This window comes from Miscanthus floridulus, chromosome 3 (assembly GCF_019320115.1).
Source record: "Miscanthus floridulus cultivar M001 chromosome 3, ASM1932011v1, whole genome shotgun sequence".
NCBI classification, from domain to species: domain Eukaryota; kingdom Viridiplantae; phylum Streptophyta; class Magnoliopsida; order Poales; family Poaceae; genus Miscanthus; species Miscanthus floridulus.
The window spans coordinates 22,879,137-22,890,573 of NC_089582.1; the positions used below are offsets into that span (position 1 = coordinate 22,879,137).

General features: G+C 48.6%; 1 pseudogene; it reads left to right on the plus strand.

Moving 5' to 3' along the window:
* The first annotated feature begins 870 nt into the window (after positions 1-870).
* On the plus strand, positions 871-3,166 carry LOC136543328 (uncharacterized; annotated as a pseudogene).
* Positions 3,167-11,437: the final 8,271 nt, after the last annotated feature.

The window sequence follows — 11,437 nt, forward strand, 5'->3', positions numbered from 1 at the left end:
AACCTGCTGTCGAATGGCACAATTCCATCACGGCTATACACATAAGAGTAGAGACTACCCTATATCTAATTCGTCAAACCATGCTTACGCCAATAAAGGTAACCTCTAACAAGCTAGAAAAAGTCCTCATACTAAGCTAAAGTCAGAGCCAAGTAGCCCTCATAGTTATACTTTAAGTCCCAGATGATCACTTACAGATAAGTCCTTAGGGAGAGGAATCTAGAGCACCATAAAAACAGCCCAATACTCTAGGCCCCTTGTTCTATGTTGGTAAAAAGCATCTTTTAATGTTTATTGCATATTCCATTAGTCAAGTTACAAGATCATGATTATAGTTGAGCACTAGCATCATACTCCCTCCGTCCCGTTAAGTTTGTCGCTGAAGGAATGGGCGTGCATACCAAGACGAGAGAAGAAAGGCTAGCAAATCGTACGTGTTCGAGAGATTCAAAGTTTTGTGCTGCAACATGCCTTCATTAAATGCTTACATCATGTCAATGCTACAGATACATTCATCATATCAAAACCAGCCACGACACAAGGCAATTAGCACAGTAGTATTCACCGATTAAACATACTCCTATGGGCACAAATCAGCAAGCAGTGAAAAGTAGCTTTTCAGCATCAAAATTTTAGCGCCAAAACTCTGGCGCTCTTTGTTTACACACACAAGGCAATGCTTGAAACTTGAAATCCAAATATTGAATCAGGCGCCCTTTCTCACTTTTGGGCTATCTAAGTCACCGCCGGCAGCTTCATCTTGCACTATTACCATCCACTTAAGCCCACATCCAAGCACTTCCCTTCCACTTCAACCATTCACCTCCATGGCCATAGATTTGAACACAACTGTAGCTAAGGAAGGAGACCATGTTTGATCTCAACAATCCACCTGACGAAGAATATGATGAACTGCACGGTGGGACAAGGCCACGAGGGCATCACCTTGGTCTCAATCTTCAAGAAACAGAGGAACACCAAGAACATCATCAAGGTTAGCACATCTGCCTTTCTCCCAAAATGAGTGTACTTCTATCTACCTCTCCTAAAATGATGAACTGCCTATATTCTGTTTTTTTTGCATCTCCTAAAATAAGTGTTGCTTGTAAATTGTATGCCTTGTTTTAGAATTTTGTGTACAAATGAAAATGGAATGCCTTTCAAAAAATGGGGGAAAAGGTTTAATCTTGTATCAGTTCAAAGTGTCCTGGCATCTTAATTCAAGCCTAGAAGAAAAGTGATAGTTGCCATCATTGTTTATCAGGTTTTGGCTAAATGATGGACAACTCAACAGAATTAGTATGCACCTGCTTCTTGCTATGTGTTCTTCCTCTTTTTATTATGCACCTGTAGCCATAAAAAACACAAAACAGGGAGCATATTCATTAGATTACAATAAGAGGAAAATGCAAACAAAAATATTCATGATCCATTGAAATTATTGGTGCAGGTGACATTAATGGGGTTGATCCTTTACCTGGCCTTATCCTTCAAGCTATAAGTCAGATCGATGAAGTGCATGAAGGAGACAACAATAGAGGGTATCATTGGGGTCTCGATCCTGAAGAAAATGATGGCCAACAAGAACTTTATGAAGGTAACCACAGCTCTATCTCTTGTGTACAATAGATGCATTTTCAGCTTGTAGTAGCAAAAAATTTGTACTTACAGGAGACGATAATTCACAGGGGACAATATCTCACATGATGCTGGTCTTCCATTTGATTTAAATGATCCACAAGAAGAAGACAACCTGCATGAAGGTGATTATTTCCATCATTTCCAAGACATGTTACCAATATTAATTGTGTATGCTAAAATGTGTCATCATCCATGTACTAACAATATGCATGCACCATCTAATTTATTTGCTAGGCTATGGTGACGTTGGCTTACAAGATGCACAAGATGCCATGGACAATCTGATACACCAATTTGGCGTATACGCAGATGAGGTCAACGTCATATTGGATGAAGAAGAATTGACCGACTCAGATGACGAAGATTTTTAGGCAACACAAGATGAAGCACCAAATGCAACCAGGAATTTGACAGATAGACAAAGGCAAGACATATATGAAGATTTGCTTCAGATAAGCAATCATGGGAAATTAAAAAGGACACACACAACACATGTTGCTACAAAACAAAATGTGCATCTGCGTACAGTACAACATATATGGCAAAGAGCACAAAACTGCAAGGCACAAGGCATACCAGTAGATGTCAAATCAAGGATACCTAAGAATTGTCATCGCAAAAAAATCAGGTGGACATGTCAAGGGTTGCTGATATTCCCTTAAACAGAAGAGGTACCATAAGGTCATTAGCACATGCTCTAGGTGTACACAAAACCACTCTACATAGGTGGTTCACGGAAGGTTTGCTACGACGACACTCCAGTGCACTCAGGCCCTATTTAAAAGAAGCAAACAAAAAGGATCGGTTGAGCTGGTGTCTGTCTATGTCAGATCCAAGCACTTTGCCAAATAATCCCAAGTTCCGCAATATGGAAGATATTATCCATACAGATGAGAAATGGTTTAATGGGACAAAGAAGACCAAGACAGCTTACATGCTTCCCGATGAAGATGACCCACACAGGACAGTGCGCAACAAGAATTCAATTGACAAAGTCATGTTTTTTTCTAGTGTTGGCAGACTAAGATTCGATGATGAAGATAGATGTTATTTCGATGGCAAGCTAGGCACTTGGCCTTTTGTGCGAATGGTACAAATCATCTCTACATACGATTTGCAATCCATTTTCTATGACTTCTCACAATAATGCATATTATTTCAGGAACCAGCAAAAAGAAAAAGTGACAACAGGCCGAGGGGCACACCAATCACCAAAACAATGAAGGTTGATAGAGAAACAAGCAGATTTTATATAATCAATTATCTCCTACCAGCTATACAAGCTCGTCGGCCTCGAGAAGATGCACACAAGACAATATGGATCCAGCAGGACAATGCTCCTGCTCATATACTAGAAAATGATGTTGAGTTTGCTACAGCAGTGGCCCGAACAGGACTTGATATATGGCTAAGGAACCAGCCGGCTAATTCACCGGACATAAACTGCCTAGACCTCAGTTTTTTCGCTTCTCTTCAGTCATTAACGGATAGAACCACTGCTAGAAACATGGATGAGCTCATTTAGAATGTGATCATGGAATATGAAAACTACGACCCAATCATTCTAAATAGGATATTACTCACACTACAAGGATGCATGATTGAAGTTATGAAAGATAATGGAGGGAAGATCCCGCACATGAGTAAGGAGAGGCTAGAGGCACTAGACATGCTTCCTAGAGTTCTTAGTTGTGATAGCCAGCTAGTTCAAAGGGCATTGGAGAAGTTGAGCATCTAATGGGCACTGTCATGTAAGTAGCCATTGTATGCTTGGCTTTGTTTTGGCAAGATGGGTTGTACATATGCAATGGTAGTTTGTAACCTACATATATATGTACGTAAACTAGTTCATATAATCGTTTCCTTCTAAGGCGAACTTTTATGTTATATGAGCGCTTTTCAATCCACAATCTCTGATTGGAAAATGTAACCTTCGTACTGCCGTCATAAATCACAAATAAAACATCCCAGTTCACATTCCAAATCACAAATAAAACATCCCATATCACATTCCAAATTACAGATAAAACATCCAGTTCACATTCCAAATCACAAATAAAACATCTCATTCAAACATAAACCATCACTCCATCAGTTCAAGCCAGCAAAAGGCCAGCGCTACCTTCTACATATTAGGTTCATCAGAACTATACATATTTCTGCCATTTACTACTAAACAACATTAGGGAAGCGCTAAGGTTTGCCACTCCACAAAATACCACAGCATGCGTACAACTACAATGACCAGCAAAAGACCTTCAGTTAAATCATACTATTGCAGCCTAATAGTCTAACGTTTGGAACTCCGCAAAATATCTTTGTATGCAGGAAATAAAGCAATGATCAATTCGTTTACCTTGTCTTGAAAGTCATCACCTTCCACTTGTGAACAGCCATGTGAATCCTCGCCATTCTGCACCCTACTGTCCTCTTCCACCTGCGAATGGCCGCGCAAGTCCACACCATCCTCCACCCAGCTGTCCTCTTCGAGCTATGAATGGCCGCGCAAGTCCACACCTTCCTCCACCCAGCTTGCCTCTTCGAGTTGCGAATGGCCACGCAAGTCCACACCTGCCTCCACCCAGCTTGCCTCGTCATCAGTTTCCATATCAGAGAAGCTAGCCTTTTGATGCAACTCCTCCTTGGTGTTGTCCTCATGCTCCTTTTTAACCTTGGGATTGTTCTTATTCTCTTTGTCCTCTGTGGTGCTGGCCTTATGGTTTTCCTCCTCCTTGGAGCATGTTGTAAGCTCATGTTCCTTGGTTGCAATTTGCCTTGCACATTGCTGCTCTTCTAGTATAATAATTTGCCACCATTCATGAAGCATGGTACTGCAAATAGTACATAGGATTTCTGAGAATCATTGAATTTACCAGAATGAAAACAAATCTAACGGGGAAGATAATATGGCTTACCCTAAACGAGGACGACCTTTGCTCACAGCAATAATGTCCTGTGGTTCCGTCTCAGGCATGAACTCATCATCGCCGCCATTTAAGGATGGACCGTTATCACCACCTTCTTCATCAGAATCTGGGATGAACTCAAATTGGTCTGCGCCCCCTTCTTGTGTGTCTTGGGCAAAATCCTGGCCTTCTATGGCGATACACTGCTTCTCCCGATCCCACCAAGTGCCAGGACGACATTCCCAGCCACGCGTGCGATTGGCAGGATGCATCCCATGGCTGGATTGGATACCCAAGGCACGCCTCAAGGACAAGTGGCGGATGAACCGGCTAGTCCCATGTGCCCCCTTGCCACCCACCATTGTACGGCCGACTGAAGCACAGGAAACACGCTAATGTAAGAACCTATAAAAATTTGAAAATTAAATATAGAGTTGCAATATCAGTCAGCATTACACGAGTCACCATATGGTTAACTTGATTTACCAGAAAAAAAGAAACATAAGCCTAAATTATTCCTAGCATACTGCATGGCCTCTAAAAGAATTAATCTAGACACAATGTGCTATTGTGTTTTTTCCGTTACCATCGCTAATCAGGACAAGCAGATTACCAAAGCAAATGGTTGTCAATCCAAAGACTGAAATAAAACAAATTCCTTAACATGTCTCCTCTGCTATTCAGGAAAGTTTGACCTCCAATCTGAGCTCCCAACGCACGTACCAGATTACAACAGGAAGGGAGCGGCCCAAAATAAAGATGCAGGGGAGGGCATTTGGACATACCAATGGATCTGCAACAGAAACACGAATCAGAGTCACGGAGATGCCAGAAGCAGTCCAAGTCGAGTGCTATAGGGGGCGGCGTGCTCCACCATGGCTTGCTCCAGGGGGCGGCGGCCAGCAGCTGGAGGTGCCGGGGCCCTAGCTTCCTGGTCGACCAGGAGGTACGGACTACGGTGGTAGATGGCCCGGTGGAGGGGGCAAGCCGGCAGGGCTAGACGGCGAAGGGGAAGCAGCCACAGATAACTCCCAACCCATGGACCGACTGGCCTACCAATGCCTCCATCAGACGTCAGCGACTCCAGACTGGGGAAGGGGATGTCGATGACTCCGGAGTCTGGATGGGGGCGGCTGCTTCTGGATCCACGCTGAAACGACCCCGATTTCCATGAAGGGAAATCCACAACGTCGAAGTGTAATAAGACCGTTGTAGATCATATAAACCGGATTCCAGTCGAATCTCACATCCAAACAATGATAATATCAGAGTAGAAATAGTGCGGAATTACATAAATTATTACATCGCCGCATTGGCGGAATCAAAAGTAGCATTCATTCAGAACAACTTGAAGATAAGATCGCCAAACTCGAGCGCAGGCACGAACCCCTCATCTGTCAAAATCCTCGGAGCTAAACTCCTTAGCAGAACCTGTGTGCCAAAATTTATTAGTACGGTTTGTACTGGCCACTCCCATCCCTATGAGCATTGCCTTGTGGAAATTGGATGCAAGTTGGATATAGTCAAAAGGAACCTATAAGGCTAGGGTTTCCTATGTATTTTAGCATATCAAGTATATAACAGTATAGTCAAGTTTTAACACCATTCCCACACCTATTCCACCCATTCCCTTTTCCGAGCCAGGTTTCGATCCTGGGACCAATATACCACCATCTACATCATCCCCATACCATACCATACCATACCATACCATACCATACCATACCATACCATACCATCGCTCAGTCGACAGGCCAACTCCCTCTCAGCACTGTCTCATGGCCCATAGCCCCTGGCTATGACCGAACACTCACTTCCAGGGGGAGAAAAGAAGGACCCATCTCTCTATCTAGTTTAAGTGAAACCTAGGAAAGGTCCATAGCCGACAAGTCGGCACATGTATCGATCGATCAACCATACACCCTGCAGAGGTTTTACTTAACCACAAGATCCGCCTTTCTCGCTGACCATCATCAACTGGGCTGATTCCGGCCGTTTGCTAGCCTAGGATAATGCCACTCTACCATTCAGCCCTGGTACATCCCAAGTCTAATCTAGGGTGGCTGAAATTGTGAGTCATGAGCCGGGTCCACAAGGTCTCCATGAAGTCTCGGAAGGGTGTGGGGGAAATCCTCTGTGCCCCGTACCTCCTTACACTATCTGCTATCAACCTAGCAGTAGTGGCAATATCCTACCAAGTAGTCCGGCCGTCCCGCACCATATAGGGCGAGTGGTACGTAAGGCTTCCCGGTGAATCTGAGTACTAGTAAGTCCTTAGGGGTGACCAAGCCAGAATGTCTTCATCAGGGTTTCCATTTATCGTGCCACCGCAGCACCTTCATCCCAGGCTCCTCCCATCATAGGTTCACACCTAGGACCACCTCATATACCATTTACCCACCACACGTATCCATTCCAGGGGTGCCCAGGTAGCACCCCACGGCAAGACTTGCCCCAGGCTCGTCGTATACTCCAACTTGGTCGACACAGCCCTCACCCTCCACACACCCAAGTCACACACGCAGCACTCTCCCCGTAGTCTAGAATACTCCACGCATTAATGTAGTATAAGCGTAGTAGAAGTATAAGCAAATAAAACATAGCAGTAAGCGTGTGTCTTAACCTATTAGCAGGGTATGCAGGGGTAAGGTTGCGTCAAGGTAAAGACCATCAAGAAATCATACTACCATGCAAGTCCTATCATAGTATGATTATAACAGTAAAGTAAAGCAATAGCAGTTCTATGTTAGCCATGCGTAATAGGTGCTACGAGATTGGGTGGGATGTGGCACCTTTAGTGTAGTCATCTCCATACTCCTCACGGTACTCACGATCCTCGTCTGTCTGTTTCTCCTCCGAGTCTACAAACGATCGCATTATAGTCGCGTTAGCGACGTCTATAAAATAGCACAAAGGAGCAATGAAAATTCAAAAGAGCCAAATGCACTCAAACATGGGTTCATTGTGTAGAGCTCGATTTTAGATGAATTTTGGTCCTGGTTTCATATTTTTCTGAGGTCGTATGAATTAGTTATGATTTTCCAAAGTTTAAATCATTCCTAAAAATAGAAAAGGCTGATTTAATCCTGGGCTGACACGTGTCACGCTGTGGTTGGTCCACGTGGCTTGCTGACGTCAGCATGACGTCAGCATCACGGTTCCGAGCTGACAGGTGGGGTCCAGCTGACGCCATCAACATCATTCTTACCGACAGGTGGGGCCAGAGGCTATTGAGTCACTGATAGGTGGGTCCGGTCAAAGTCAACATTGAGTCAATGGTCAACGGTCAATGGTCAACAGTCAGGGTCACTGACATGTGGGGCCTGCGCTGCTGACATCAGCAGCTGAGGTCAACATGACGTCAGCATGACATCACCCTGGCTGCGGGGGCTGCTGACATGTGGGTCCCGTGTGACGTCAGCATGACGTCAGCGCCTGTCGTGTGGGTCCAAAGTGTCCGTGTCACTGACATGTGGGGCTAGGTCATGGTCAACATTGACCAGTCAATGGTCAACATGGTCGGGTCTCAAACGAGCTTTGGGTTGGGCCTGTCTAGGCCAGGCCGGGCTGGACACGTAGCACGCTACGACGCTACCACGTCATGGCCGTGGGCCTTTATTGGGCTTTGTCCATAGCAGGGCTCACACCATGTGGCTCACGGTGGACCAGCGCTCATGGTCCATGGACCTACGGTGGGGCGCATGGTGGACCAAGTCCACTGTCTCTTCTCCTTGGCTCGGCTCACGTGCACCGAGTTCACGCACAGGTGGCCGGTGAGGGAGGAAGCCCTCTGTTTCTCCCGCGGCGATGCCCCCACCGGCGGCGAGCTCACTGTGAGCCCCTGTGGTGGTGCTGGTGTCTGATTGGAGAGGGGAAAAGCTTCCCCGGGCCATGGCGACTGCATTGATGGGGGCAAAGTGGCAGCCAAAGCTTCCCAAGGTGCTGCCCACGGCGAGCGGCGGCGACGGCGAGGCACGCGGGTGATCTATGGGGCTCCAGCGGGGTAGTCACGGCATGGTTGTGGTTGTGCGTGTGGTGCATGTGTTCCTAGTGGCCGGAGACAAGGCACTGGCCTACGCGCTCTCGGGGTGGAGCGCCATGGTCGACGATGAGGTTCGGCGGCAGAGAGAAACCAGAAGGGGGCTTACCGTGGGTGGCATGGAAGAATGGATGGCGATGCCGTATCGATTCAAGGCCATGTAGCTTCAGAAGCCATGTAGTGCCGTGCCGAACCGCGTCGGTGATGTAGACGACGGTGTTGCTCTTGGCTCTGACGACCTCCTCCCCCGCGGCGGCTTCGGCGTTTTCTCCCCTCCCCTTCCTCTTCTCCCTCTTCTTTCTTGGCTCGATGTGCTATGGTTGGCCACCGAGGTGGCGGCGGGGCGATGGAAGGCGCTAGGGCTCTCGACCGAGGCTCTTATAGCTGAGCGAGAATTAGCGAGCTCGGTGATCGGCGGTTGGGGATTCAAGGGCGATCGGGGCGCGAGCTTGCATCCAACGACCGCGAGGGGTTGCGTGGGCATGGTGCAAGGGGGGGGGGCAAGGCCATGCCCTAGGCGTGACCCCTTGGCCCGCTCCCTGCCAGTGCTATCGGTGTTCTGTCGGAGGGGAGAATCGGCATGGGCGTGGAGAAGATGAACAGGGAAAAGGCTGACGAGTGGGGTCCGTTGGTAGCGGATGCGGGCGAAGGAAAGAGGGGCGCGTGGGTGAACAACGTGCGGCTGATGCGTGGGGCCAAGTGGTAGTGACCGCAAGCGAGTTGAGGGCACACGGGCGTCGCTGGGTCGCAAGCTGGGCCGCGCGCTAGGGGGCGGCCACGATGGTGCTGGCTGGGCTGGCTAGCTTGGGCCGAGCGGCTGGCTACGAGGCCCACTTCTTCTTTTCTTTTTTCTATTTTCAGTTCTCTTCCATTTGTTTGAATTCAAATTTGGTTTTGGTTTTTGAATTCAAAAATTGGTGCACCAAATTCATTAGAGTTTTAGATATGTGACCCACAACATTCTTATATATATATTAGGAATTTATTTAGCCATTTTGTATAACAAAAGTAAGTGTAACAAATCCTTCAATGTAGTTGTCTCCGTACTCCTCATGGTACTCACGATCCTCGTCTGTCTGTTTCTCCTCCGAGTCTGCAAACGATCGCATTATAGTCGCGTTAGCGACATCTATAGAACAGCACAAAGGAGCAATGAAAATTCAAAAGAACCAAATGCGCTCAAACATGGGTTCATTGCGTAGAGCTTGATTTTAGATGAATTTTGGACCTGGTTTCATATTTTTCTGAGGTCGTATGAATTAGTTATGATTTTTCGAAGTTTAAATCATTCCTGAAAATAGAAAAGGCTGATTTAATCCTGGGCTGACACGTGTCACGCTGTGGTTGGTCCACGTGGCTTGCTAACGTCAGCATCACGGTTCCGAGCTGATAGGTGGGGTCCAGCTGACATCAGCATGACATCAGCATGATGTCAGCATGATGTCATCAACATCATTCTTACCGACAGGTGGGGCCAGAGGCTATTGAGTCACTGACAGGTGGGTCCGGTCAAAGTCAACGTCAGTCAACATTGAGTCAACGGTCAATGGGCAACAGTTAGGGTCACTGACATGTGGGGCCTGGGCTGCTGACGTCAGCAGCTGATGTCAACATGACGTCAGCATGACGTCACCCTGGCTGCGGGGGCTGCTGACATGTGGGTCCCGTGCGACATCAGCATGATGTTAGCGCCTGTCGTGTGGGTCCAAAGTGTCCGTGTCACTGACATGTGGGGCCAGGTCATGGTCAACGTTGACCAGTCAGTGGTCAACATGGCCGAGTCTCAAACAGGCTTTGGGTTGGGCCTGTCTGGGCTAGGTCGGCCTGGGCACGTGGCACGCTGCGACGCTGCCATGTCACGGCCGTGGGCCTTTATTGGGCTTTGTCCACAGCGCGGCTCACACCGTGTGGCTCACGGTGGACCAGCGCTCATGGTCCATGGACCTATGGCGGGGCACATGGTGGACCAAGTCCACCATCTCTTCTCCTTGGCTCGGCTCACGTGCACTGAGTTCACGCACAGGTGGCCGATGAGGGAGGAAGCCCTCTGTTTCTCCTGCGGTGGTGCCCCCGCCGGGGGTGAGCTCGCTGTGAGCCCCTACGATGGTGCTGGTGTCCGATTGGAGAGCGGAAAAGCTTCCTCGGGCCATGGCGACTGCGTTGGTGGGGCCAAAGTGGCGGCCAGAGCTTCCCAAGGTGCTGGCCACGGCGAGCGGCGGTGACGGCGAGGCGCACGGGTGATCTATGGGGCTCCAGCGAGGTAGTCACGACATGGTTGCAGTTGTGCGCGTGGTGCGTGTGTTCCTAGTGGCCGGAGACACGGCACTGGCCAACGCGCTCTCGGGGTGGAGCGCCATGGCCAACGGTGAGGTTCGGCGGCAGAGAGAAACCGGAAGGGGGCTTACCGTGGGTGGCGTGGAAGAATGGATGGTGATGCCATGTCGATTCGAGGCCGTGTAGCTTCAGAAGCCGTGCAGTGCTGTGCCGAACTGCGTCGGTGATGTAGACGACGGCGTCGCTCTCGGCTTCGACGACCTCCTCCCCCACGGTGGCTTAGGCGTTTTCTCCCCTCCCCTTCCTCTTCTCCCTCTTCTTTCTTGGCTCGATGTGCTGTGGTTGACCACCGAGGTGGCGGCGGGGCGATGGAAGGCGCTAGGGCTCTCGGCCGAGGCACTTATAGCCGAGCGGGAATCAGCGAGCTCGGTGATCGGTGGTTGGGGATTCAAGGGCGATCGGGGAGCGAGCTTGCATCCAACGACCGCGAGGGATTGTGTGGGTGTGGCGCAAGGGGGGGGGGCAAGGCCATGCCCTGGGCGTGACCCCCTAGCCCACTCCCTGCTAGTGCTGTCTG